The sequence below is a fragment of the Chenopodium quinoa genome, unplaced genomic scaffold (assembly GCF_001683475.1).
Source record: "Chenopodium quinoa cultivar QQ74 unplaced genomic scaffold, ASM168347v1, whole genome shotgun sequence".
In the NCBI taxonomy this organism is placed as follows: domain Eukaryota; kingdom Viridiplantae; phylum Streptophyta; class Magnoliopsida; order Caryophyllales; family Amaranthaceae; genus Chenopodium; species Chenopodium quinoa.
Window position 1 is genome coordinate 6,991,090 of NW_018744502.1, and position 11,490 is coordinate 7,002,579.

The window sequence follows — 11,490 nt, forward strand, 5'->3', positions numbered from 1 at the left end:
TGGAGTATTTAGGAGGAGACCCGGAGGAAACCTACATAAACCACAATGACCTAACCCCTCTTGACAAAATCCTGCTGAAATTTGTGTTCAATGACATAATCCCTCGTTCTCAAAAGAGAGATAGTGCCAACAAGCTTGACTCTGTCTTAATTTACTGTCTAGCCAAAAATATCCAAATAAATTTCCCATCTATCATGATCCAAAACCTGTCTCATTGTGTTCCTAAAGGTTGGAAGGTTGGATATGGTAACCTGCCTATTTATGTGTTTGAAAGTTTTGGCATTTCCTTTGCTGACAAAGAACCCCTGCCCCTCAAAAACACCGAATATATACAACCCATTTTCCTTGAAAACCATAAGATGAAAGTTGTAGATGGGTATTTTGAAGTTGTGTAGGAAGATAAGAGGCCAAGAGAAGTAGGTGGACTAGTTGAGGGGGAAGTAGGAGAAGATCAGGCAGGAGAGGCCATAGGGAATGTTGTTCAGGAGTTGCAGGAACAAGAGGAGGTAGAGGAAAGGCAGGTGGAAGAGGTTATTGAGACAGGGGGAAGAAAGAAGAGGAAGAGTTTGAGGTTGATGAAGAAAAAGGAGGCCCCAGCACCTATCTACATTGATATAACTGGGGTACAGGAGGAACTGCAGAAATTTACCACCTCTCCTACTTCGGGCAAGTATGCATCTACTTCAGGTTTTGCAGCATTTAGTTCCCCACCTAAGGTTCCCAACGAGGATGTGAAGGAGTTGAAGGAGATGCTCCAGAGGGTGCTGAAGGAACAAGAGCACACAAAGGTGAAGATAGGGGAACTGAAGAAAAGTGTGCTAACTCTTGATGCTGATCTGAAGAAACTGGTCACGAGCTCAGAACAAGGGAGACAGTCCACAGTGAGGGACATTGTGTCTCAAATCAGCAAGAAGCTAGAGGATCTTGCTGTTGATGATGACCAGAGCACTGCTTCCTAATCTCTCTTTCCTTGCAGCCTTTTTATGTTGATGAAACTTCTGTTTATTTGCTTTTGGGAAACAATTTTTAAATTTGGTTTGTAATATTTTGGGCACTTTAATTTCTTTTGTTGAACTTGCAAATTTGGTACATTGGCCGATGTTTTTAAATCGGTTTTTGATGATGAATGTCTATAATGCTTTTGCCTATATGCTTTGTGAATGTTTTCTCTCTATGCATGCTTCTTGTCTTAACACTAAACCACTAGATGGTGCTGTGTTATGGTATACTATATACTTGTGTGTTAATTTTTGATAATGCCAAAAGGGGGAAAAGGATGAAAACTATCAAGGAAACTTAATCATTCTATGGTCTCTGTTCGAAGTCTTCAAAGCTGCCTAATCTCTACAAGCAGGTATAATGTATATACAAGTTTTTTTCAAGTTTTTCAGTTTTTCTTAAGTTATTTATTTATGCATTGTTTTTATTTCCTTAACCTTTAGTTTCCATTTTGCTTTATATTTTATTTTTGCATTTCCTTTCTTTAGGAATAAAATGGTTTATCTCTATTTCCTAGTAAGTAAGTTTGGTTTGTTTTTCATCATCAAAAAGGGGGAATATTGTTGGACTTAATGATTTTGATGATGACACAACCTCACTTACTTACAAACTAATAAGAGCTTGATTGTTTAAGTGTGTACTCAGTTACGAAGACTAGGAGAATGAAGTGTCTTGTAAAAATACCATGCGGAACAAGAAGGCCAGAAGCAGAGCTAGCCATAGAGAATAGTTCCCTCACAGGAACTGGCGCTTCAGAAATGAAGACTGGAGAAGAGAAGTTCCTTCCAAGGAACAGAAGCCTCGGAGTAGAAGCTTCATCAGAGAAACATGAAGACTAAATATTTTATATATCTTAGGATTTATGTAAGTATAAGAAAGTTAGTTACACTCGAAAAATCAGTATGGAATTGGTCTTAGGATAAAATATTGTGCATGCTAGTTTTTAGGAAAACTGTTGCAATTTAAATTTTATCTTTTTCTTAAATTAAAAAGATTTTATTTTCTTTTTCTGATTTTCGGAAAATATTTTTTGACAAAATAAAATCTCCACGTTTTCTCTAAACTTGCGGCCTACTCTCCCATGTTCTTCTTCTAGACATGGTCTTGCACATTGAGGTGTTCATGGTCCCTTAATTTTAGGGACATGATCTTCTTAGTGGGTATGAGAAGTGGCGTAATGGATTTGCTGCACAAAGAAGTTTTTCCTAAACAAATTTTGGTCTATAAATAGTTGTTGATTTAAGATAGAAAAACTTACCCCTTTGCTCACATAAGTTTTCATCTTTTATTCGAGTTAAGAGTCCAATTCCATACAAGTCTATTAGAGTGTTCTAAATGTTCTTATACTAGAGTTTGTTTTTCTTTCAAGTTGTAATTGGGAATGGGGAAGTTCGAGTGAAAGTTTGTGTATGAGAAAGAGAAGAGAGAGAGAGAAGAGAAAGAGAAGAGAAAGAGAAGAGAGAACAGAGAAGTGAGAAGAGAGAAAGAGAAGAGAAGAGTAACAAGTTGGGTGACTTGTTCCTCAGGGTCTCAAGTTCGTAGAGGAACTTGAGTTTGAGTCTTTAGCTTGTAATAGGATCATTTGCCCTATTATAGTGAAGATTCTTTTCTCAAAATCCCAAGTGGTCGTGGTTTTTCTCCTTGTTAGGGCCAAGGAGTTTTCCACGTAAAATCTCTCTTGCATTCTTTAGTTCCTTTAGTTAATCACTCAGTTCCTTTAGCTAACTTAAGTTTAATTCCGCAAAAAGTTTGGCTAAATTCTCATACTACAATTCAAACCCCCCTTCTTGTAGTATTCATTAAAACAACAGAAATGAATGATCATTGATGGAACATGGCATATAGACATAAGGATAAGGAGAACCTATGCAAGACTTAATTATTAGGGGAAAGGGTAGAAACAAAAGAAGAAAAAAAACATGAAATCTTGTATGCAAAACTTGTTTTGTGCTTTGTCTTCATGATTGCTTATGAATAACTTGTTACCGCCAGGAGGGACAAGAAGTTTGCTATTGCTGATGCTTTGATTGGAAGAAAAGAAGGAAGGAATGACGTTCCCCTTATTCATCCAACTCTTGCCTAGTGATTCTTGAACTCAAGTACTATGGAACAAAATGAGCTCACTTAATGCAATGACTCAATACTCGGATTGGAAAGGAAGAGTGTATGAAAGAATTTTTAAAACCAATGAGAAATACTCCACTCATTCCTATTACGACAGAAAACGACGCATGCATGGTCCTAGTATACGATCATAAACAATATAGTGCATTACTCGAAGATTAAATGTGTGCAACGACTCAACATGTGTGATTAGGTGAGTTTATTAAGACTCTTGGTATGATCGCATGGCTACACATGAGGACGTTGTGAAAAACAAAGGACCCAATGACCAAATAGCACAGAAGACTAAAAGACAAACTAACTTGATTAATTTTGTCCAATTTTAATGTTTATGCTATTTACTAGGTGAAAACGGTTCATTGGCAATCTTTAGTCATAAATAAGATCAAACACAACCAAAGATCACATGTAAAGGTTTGCACAATAATCACAAGAAACTAGGAAGACGAGTGGAATTTTAGAAGAGTTAGGACTCAAGGGTATAAATAAATAAATAAATAAATATATATATAAAAAATTATAATCCTATGTTGAACAAGTTGACACGAATTAAAGGACTTGGCTAAGACTAGCTTGACACGAAAAGATACAAAGAAAATTACAAAAAAAAAAAAAAAAAAAAAGAAGGTTAGACACTAACAAGACACCAAAACTGAACAGGTTGTAGTATATTGGTTATAACTTTGTATCTGTGATTCTGATTGGGACAAAACCAACGCCAAATGAAATATAAAACTTGGGGCTACAGATCCATAGGTGGAACAACACGTAACTCTTTCTAGAACTCCGGCTATGAGCAAAACAAGTTGACTCTTATGCAGGATACGGGAATAAAAATCCAGGTTGACTCAAAATAAAAATTAAAAAAAAAAAACCTATGACTCGACTCTAATAAAACAAGGGTTATATAAGGAAAAAAAATTCAATAAAAAAATGCACACATAAGCACATTGTCACGCATGATGCAATGAAGTTCGCAACCTAAAGTCAAGTTCTATGTTCGACTATGGTCAAGCTTATTTGGGTGTCAAAGGATACCATGGTTAAGAGTTTGGACGCGTTAGCAAGGCAGCTTCCCTTGAGGGTGTATGCCAACGGGCGACTCCACGAGTTCGTGATGATTTCGAACTCAACTCCATGGTTTGGGTGGATTTAAAAACTCGAATGAACCCTTATTGTCATGAACGTTTTCGGGTTGATAGAGCTTAAATCCCCCGGGCTAGCCCCATACGTAGAACACGTACTATTGTGGTAAAATAGGTAAGCTAAAATGCATATGCATATGTGATAATGCCAATTAAATCGCAGGAATACAATTCAAGAATTTTTCAAGTCTCATCCACTCATCTTAATTAAATACCGATCACTCAAATCGATAAATAACCAACAATCCTCCCAAGGCCAATGGATTCGTCAAATTGTAGGCGTCGTTTAAAGTGCGCCTACATTAAAGCATGTGGTGAATATGCTTGGCACTCATAGGAAGTGGGAATTGACATTACGATTAGGGACAAGGAAAGTAGGGAGCCGCCAACAAGTTTTTAAGGAACTTGTAAACCGTTCACGGATCATTAAAGGCAACCACGATTAAGGGACAACGAAGGAACAACGATTGACCCGTGAAGGTTACACCCCATTCATAATCCATGAGATTACTAACTCCATATGGTTCGCAACCATGAAAGGAGAATCGGGGATGATGATACGAAGTGAGTCATGGAGTCACTTTCGCCCTTGTTGGCCTCTACTCGATTCTTATTGTGAAAAGCATTCATGTGATCTCAAAGGTATACAAACAAAAATTCAATTTGCTCCAAACTATTATTAAGCTAAATTGGTTGAATATCAATGCAACATATAATTCTAATTATTAGTGATCACTTCAATTAAATAACAAGATTAAAAAGGAACCTAAACCGGTATTATCTTATTAGGCGGATTTTCAATTACATATTCCCTTTAAACATGCAATATGGTGATCACTAAATAATACTAGAATAAACATTAATATCGGAAGCAATTTAACAATAATAGGGTTAGTCAAATCACATATAAATAAACCTAATCATGATACTACCAACAAGAATAAAAATAAGTAATTAAATTAATTAATTACTCACATTCCGCGCGTTCCTTTAAATTGCTACATCATGAATAAATTGTTAGTCACTTCAATAAAAAAATATAAATCAAATAGAAATTAAATTATATAAATATATATAGTAGAGTTGATTTGGTCCAAACCCTCAGTTATTGGTACCTTTCACACCTTGATTTAAGGAAGGAACTTCGGGTCGAGTATGGACTCCTTGGAGTGCTTAAGGGAAGTATTATGAGAGAATAGGGAGGCTAGAAATTAGGTTAAAGAGTGAGAAGAGAATGATTTTTGGTGTAGGGAGAGAGAGAGAGAGAGAGTGAGTGATTTTTGGTGTATAAGAGAGGAAGTGAGAATGTTTTGATGACCAAGCTTGTTGATGATTGAAAAATGGGTGATAACCTCTATTTATAATGAAAAAGAAGGGTCGAAGAATCAAGAAAAGATCGAATCCGAATCGGAATAAACTCTTGCGACAGACAACAGTTTTTGCGGTTTTTGTTTTTATCATATCTTTTATCCAGAAATTGGAATAAGATAAATAATATTTCGTTGGAAAGATTTTGAAGTCTTATTTCTAAACCAATTAGAATCAGATTAAAATATTTTGTATAATAAAAGATATGGCTGAAATAGTGAGACGGTGTCAGTTTTGGATAGAGTTTGGTATTTCAATCATATCTTTTTCTTTATAGCTCGGAATTAACATTATAATATATCATTGGAAAGACAATTTCAAGGGATATATAAACATAAAAGATTTAGATAAATTATATGAGGCACGAAAATAATATCTAACTATCTTTGAACGTCTTTCAATTTGAGTAAAATTAGGATTGTCAAAAAGAGGAGTTTTATTCAAATTCAAACTCTTTAATCTTATCTTTTTAAAAAGGATAATTAAGATCTTTTAGAAACTAATAGAAGCTTCCAATTAATCCTAATTGGTTTAGGAATGGAATTAATTCCTTTAGATCCCCCGCATGATCATTGGGTTGTAGGTAAGGTGGGCTTAGGTTCAGTTTAGACTCAGTATAGTATTTTGACCATAACTTATTCGTTATAATTCGGATTTGTGCTTATAATATATCGTTGGAAAGCTCTTTTCAAGCCCCATCCAATTATTTAATAATTGGACCAATATTATGGTCCAAAATAAACTGCTCAAAACATTTTTATAAAAAGGACACAAAATGAATGATTTTAAAAGACACGAAATGAATTATTTTGGGTTTAAAGCCACGAAAAGAGGAAAATAAGTTATGGTTTGAGGAAATGGGCTAGGAATTGGGTTGTTTTAAGAAATGTATTGGGATTAATATGGATTTAAGCACTCCAAAGATTAAATACTCAACCCAACCAATAATGACGGTGAAAGGTTGTTCATCATCGGGTTTGGTTTTGGGGAGACATTTTTAGGTGTTTAAAGTTACTTTTTTTTGGCAAAAAGCTACATTTAAATATTATATCTTTCTCCTATAATGGTCCCCTCCCAAACCCATTACTAATTTTTTATAATATTTTTTTCTCTCACATTCATTACTTTTTAATAAATTATTAACTCTACTACCTATCTTATACAATTTTTTTAAACATTCAACTACCCCACTCACCTCTTATTTTATTTAAGTCAATTAAATTGTCTAAAACTATGTGTCGGTCAAACTATAATACTTATTAAAACACATAGGGAGTATATGAGTTGAGGTACGTTGAACTTTATAATAAAGGTTATATATTGAGTATTGTGTTGAATTTACCCTTGAGGCATATATATGTGTGTGTAATGTAGCTTTAAACTACATTGTTAAATTAAGTGTACTGGTTATATTAGTTATTTTATTATTTAACATATATTTTGATATGTGGTGATTACTTAACTTTTTGCTGACGTGTGTGTTGTTTAATTTGTTTTGCTACACTTGTTTTGCTGCATGTGTTTACGGTTATGTCTTTTTCTTATGGTGGCATTGCAACGATATATTTTGAAATTTGTCCTTAATGGTTAGCAGTCAAATTGTTAAACAAGGTTGATCAGACGATTGTACCTAAAGGAGCTCAAGTGTTTCAACTAGTGTTTTTTAACAAGTTTGTAAAGTTGTATACGAAGCTCACTTAGATTTATTGAGTGTATAATTGGGATAGTGCATGTAAGCCTTAACACTTAACAAGTTGTCAAGTGTGATGGTAATGCCTTCGATTTAGGTTTATACTTTCACAATGTTGTTATAATTATAAATATGGATTATTTTCGTTTAATTTTTATGTATTATTATTAGTTGGTAGGGTGTGTTACAAAGATAGCATTGTGTAGTACCAATATTGATGTTTTTGTCACAACATAGGTTTAAAATTCAAGTTAATTTATTTTTATAAAAAAATTTAATTCTTTTTATAATAATAAATTAATGTAAAACAAAAAAAAAATTACAATCCATATGCCTACGTTGCAAGGAATCTAAGCTAATGTAATTATAATTAACTAACTGTGTTGAAACTCAACTAGAGCTAATTGTAGTAGCTTCATCTCTGATCAGTTTCTGTTTTGTAACTTTTGCTAGCTAATGTAATATATATTATAAATATGAAGTATAGTACACTGCTAGATTATTTTTTATTTTTGATTTTTTTCTTAAAAAAAATCTACAAACTAAAACTGTTATTATTATTTTTTTTTAAGAAAAAAAGGATCTTCACATTGTATATTGTTTAAGTTCATAAATGTGATAATACCCCCCAAATTTCCACCGCTGAGGTGTTATGGCTTCATTCACTACTCTCCGAGCTTTATGTCAGGCTAAATTAGATTCCATCTATCGATTGTGATAATTTGAGTGCTACACATTACTCGAAAACCCAATATTTCACACTCGTATGAAGCATCTAATGTTGGCTTTCACTTTCTGCTTAAAAAAAGTACAACTCGGAGTATTAAGAGTACAACATATTTCTTGCTATAGCAAACCACAACCACTCCCACGTATTCTGATAAGTCGATATTCACTAGTAGAAAATACTAAATGGCAAGCGGTTCAAACCTCCTAATGGGAAGCGGTTTTGAACCGCATGCACTTGGGGGGCTTGCCATTGGCCTTTTAAATGCCAAGCGGTTTAGAACCGGTTGCCATAGTGAAAGGGCGGCGATTTTAGCGCTAAACCGCTGCCCATTACGACTATAAAAATTTTTTTAAAAAAATTGGGTTTTTTACACTTAAATTGATACACAAACAAAACATGTGTAAAAACATTAATATTTTCATTAATTTATTGTTGTAATATTACATTTCCATCAAAAAAATATTAAAATAAATAAATACAAGTAATAAAATCAGCCCTTCCACAGCCTATTCCCTATCCTTCACCTCACTTTCTTAACCTCCACCACACCAAAGCAAACCAAACTCCAAAATTGACGCATCATCAGCCATTTAGGGTTTGAACCTCCAGGATTGACGCCATCACCGCAATCTGAATCCAACACAGCACCTAAAAAAAAAAAAAAAAAGAGAGCACTAATCCAAACAATAATTTGAAAAAATAAACAACAATATTTGACCTAATTTCATATCTTAAATTAAAACAACAAAAGTTTTGCAAAATTAGAATGAATTAGATCTAAATTCTTACCTACATTACGATCCACAAACTTTGAAATATCGGAAATTAAAGCGAGATCTGGCCTGAGAACCAACGATCTAAACCCTAACGTCGAGCCGAAAGATATGAACCCTATCGCCTTCTTCACACTCGTCGCTCATCGTTGTTGTGGTGAGGCTGAGAAATCGTCGCTGCCGTTGTTGTGGTGAGGCTGAGAAAGGAGATGAGAGAAGAAACAGAAGGAGATGGAGGGGGAGAGAGGAGAGAGAAGTGAGGCGTGATGGAGGGGATAGAGAGCATGAAAATGAAAGCAGAGAGAAGGAGTACTTAATCGTGAAAATGAGGGGAAAGAGGAGAGAGAAGAAGAGGCGTCGCGTGAGAATGTGAGATGGGGGTTTAATTTCTTAATGTTTTTTTAGCAAATGGCAAACGGTTCAATGTTCAAACCGCTTGCCATTTATAATTTTGGCAAGCGGTTCACGCAAAACTGCTTGCCATTTGCTTGTTTCAAAATTATTATTTTTGTAGGTATTTTTGGAAGCAGAATTCGAAAACCGCTTGCCATTTGGGACTTCCCATTTACTTTTTTCTACTAGTGCTTATACCATTATTTTTAGGTTATTTGGAATGCGTTTACCATAGAATTTCAACATATAGTTCGTGTTTCCGTACGTTTTATTCAAGTTGGACTCGATTTCTTCTATTATGTTTATTTGGTTGTTATGTTGTGATTTCAGGATGAAATAGAGTATTTGGACTGATGATGAATATGCTATGACATTTTGAGATGGAACGGTGAACTTCATAAGATGATTTACAAGTCATAAGAAGTCGTATGTTAGAGTGAAGATGATGAAAATACTACATGGTCATGCACCTCGATCTAACTACACGATCATGTGATATTTTCCATGTACGACTGTTTGCTACATGGTCTTGTACCAGGAGCTACACGGTCGTGTGATGCCATCTCCATATGAAGTCTGTCTACACGGTCATGTATACCTTAGCTACACGACCGTGCACATACATGATGAAATATGAGATCAAGTAGAGGCTAGCTACACGGTCGTGTACCCGGTAGCACATGGTCGTGTACGTCTGCGTACAAAAGATAATTTAATTTTTATTATTCAATGTTTGTTTTTAGGAATGTATAAATAATAGTGGTTTTAACTCTATTTTAAAGCATTTAATAATTTTCATAGCATTTTTCTATTCTACGTTGTTTAGTGAGAGAACACGAAATCCATTGAAGCATTCATCTTAATTCAATTTCAAGTATTTCTCTTTCATCTTTAATCTCTTTAATTTTCTATTTTTATTATGTTTTCTTTAATTATTTGCCTTGTTATTTATCATCATGTGTGAGTAGTCTCATAATCTAGGGTTAGGTTGAACCCTAATATGGATTGATGTGTTATTTGATTCCCAATTTCCAATTCAATTATTTTAAAATTCTTCTTTACTAGGGTTATTGGTTTTATTATCAGTAATTAACTAGAAACAGGTGTGTCGCACTAAAATTTGATAGGCATGTCTAAAGATGTCAATTCGTGTAAAGGGGTCGGGTTTGGGTCGGGTAAGAATGGGTCAGGTCAATTCGGGTTAATACCGTAACCTATGCGGGTCGGGTTCGTGTTGGGTCATGCTTGAGTCGGGTCACGTCGAGTCTTACATCTTATCGAGTTTGGGTCAGGTTTAGGTCAGGTTACATTCGGGTCGGGTGAATAATAGGTCGGGTTTAATTAGGGTTAAAACGGGTTAGGGTCGATCTCGGGTTCGAGTCGAGTTTGGTTCAAATTAATAATTTGCGGGTTAGAATCAGGTCGGGTCATTCTCGGGTTTGAGTCAGCTTCAGTTCAAGTCAATAATTTGCGGGTTATAATCAGGCTGGGTCATTTCCAAGTCGGGTCATTCTCGGGTTCAAGTTGGCAAGTCAATAATTTGCGGGTTATAATCAGGTCGGGTCATTTCCAAGTCAAGTCATTCTCGGGTTCGATTCAAGTCAATAATTTTTGGGTTATAATCAGGTCGGTCCTTTCCAACTCTTATCATTCTCGGAATAATTTGTGGGTTATAATAATCAATTTGGGTCATGTTTGGATTCGTGTATCAAAACATTAGGTTAATCTGGGTTTAAGGTAGATATCAGGTCGGGTAATATCGGGTTCAGTTACATTTTTTGGATTGGTTTGTTAACAGTTCATGTAATGACGTTCACGTTTAATCATTATCAATTCTTCATTTATTATACGAGAAATAATTTCAGAGAAGTTTAAATTCGAGCTAATAAGTTCAAGTAAAAGTTTAGATTAGATATATATACATTATAAGTTCATATTATTTCCAGTAAGTTTCGGGTCGGGTCAATAACAAGACGGGTTAAATAAAGGTCGGGTCAATAACGAGTCGGGTTGATTTTTGGTCGGGTTTGTAACAGGTCTGGTTGAATTTCGAGTTAGGTTAATAATAGGTCAGGTTAAATTTGGGTCGGGTTAGGAACATGTCATGTTAAATTCGGGTTTTCACAGGTTAAAACGGGTTTGGGTCAATTTTGGTTTAGGTCGGGTTCGGTTTAGGTCAATAATTTACGGGTAACGTTCGGGCCGGGTCATCTTCAGGTCGGTTCATGTTCGGGTTTGGATCTTAAATACTCGAGTTTAGGGTTGGTT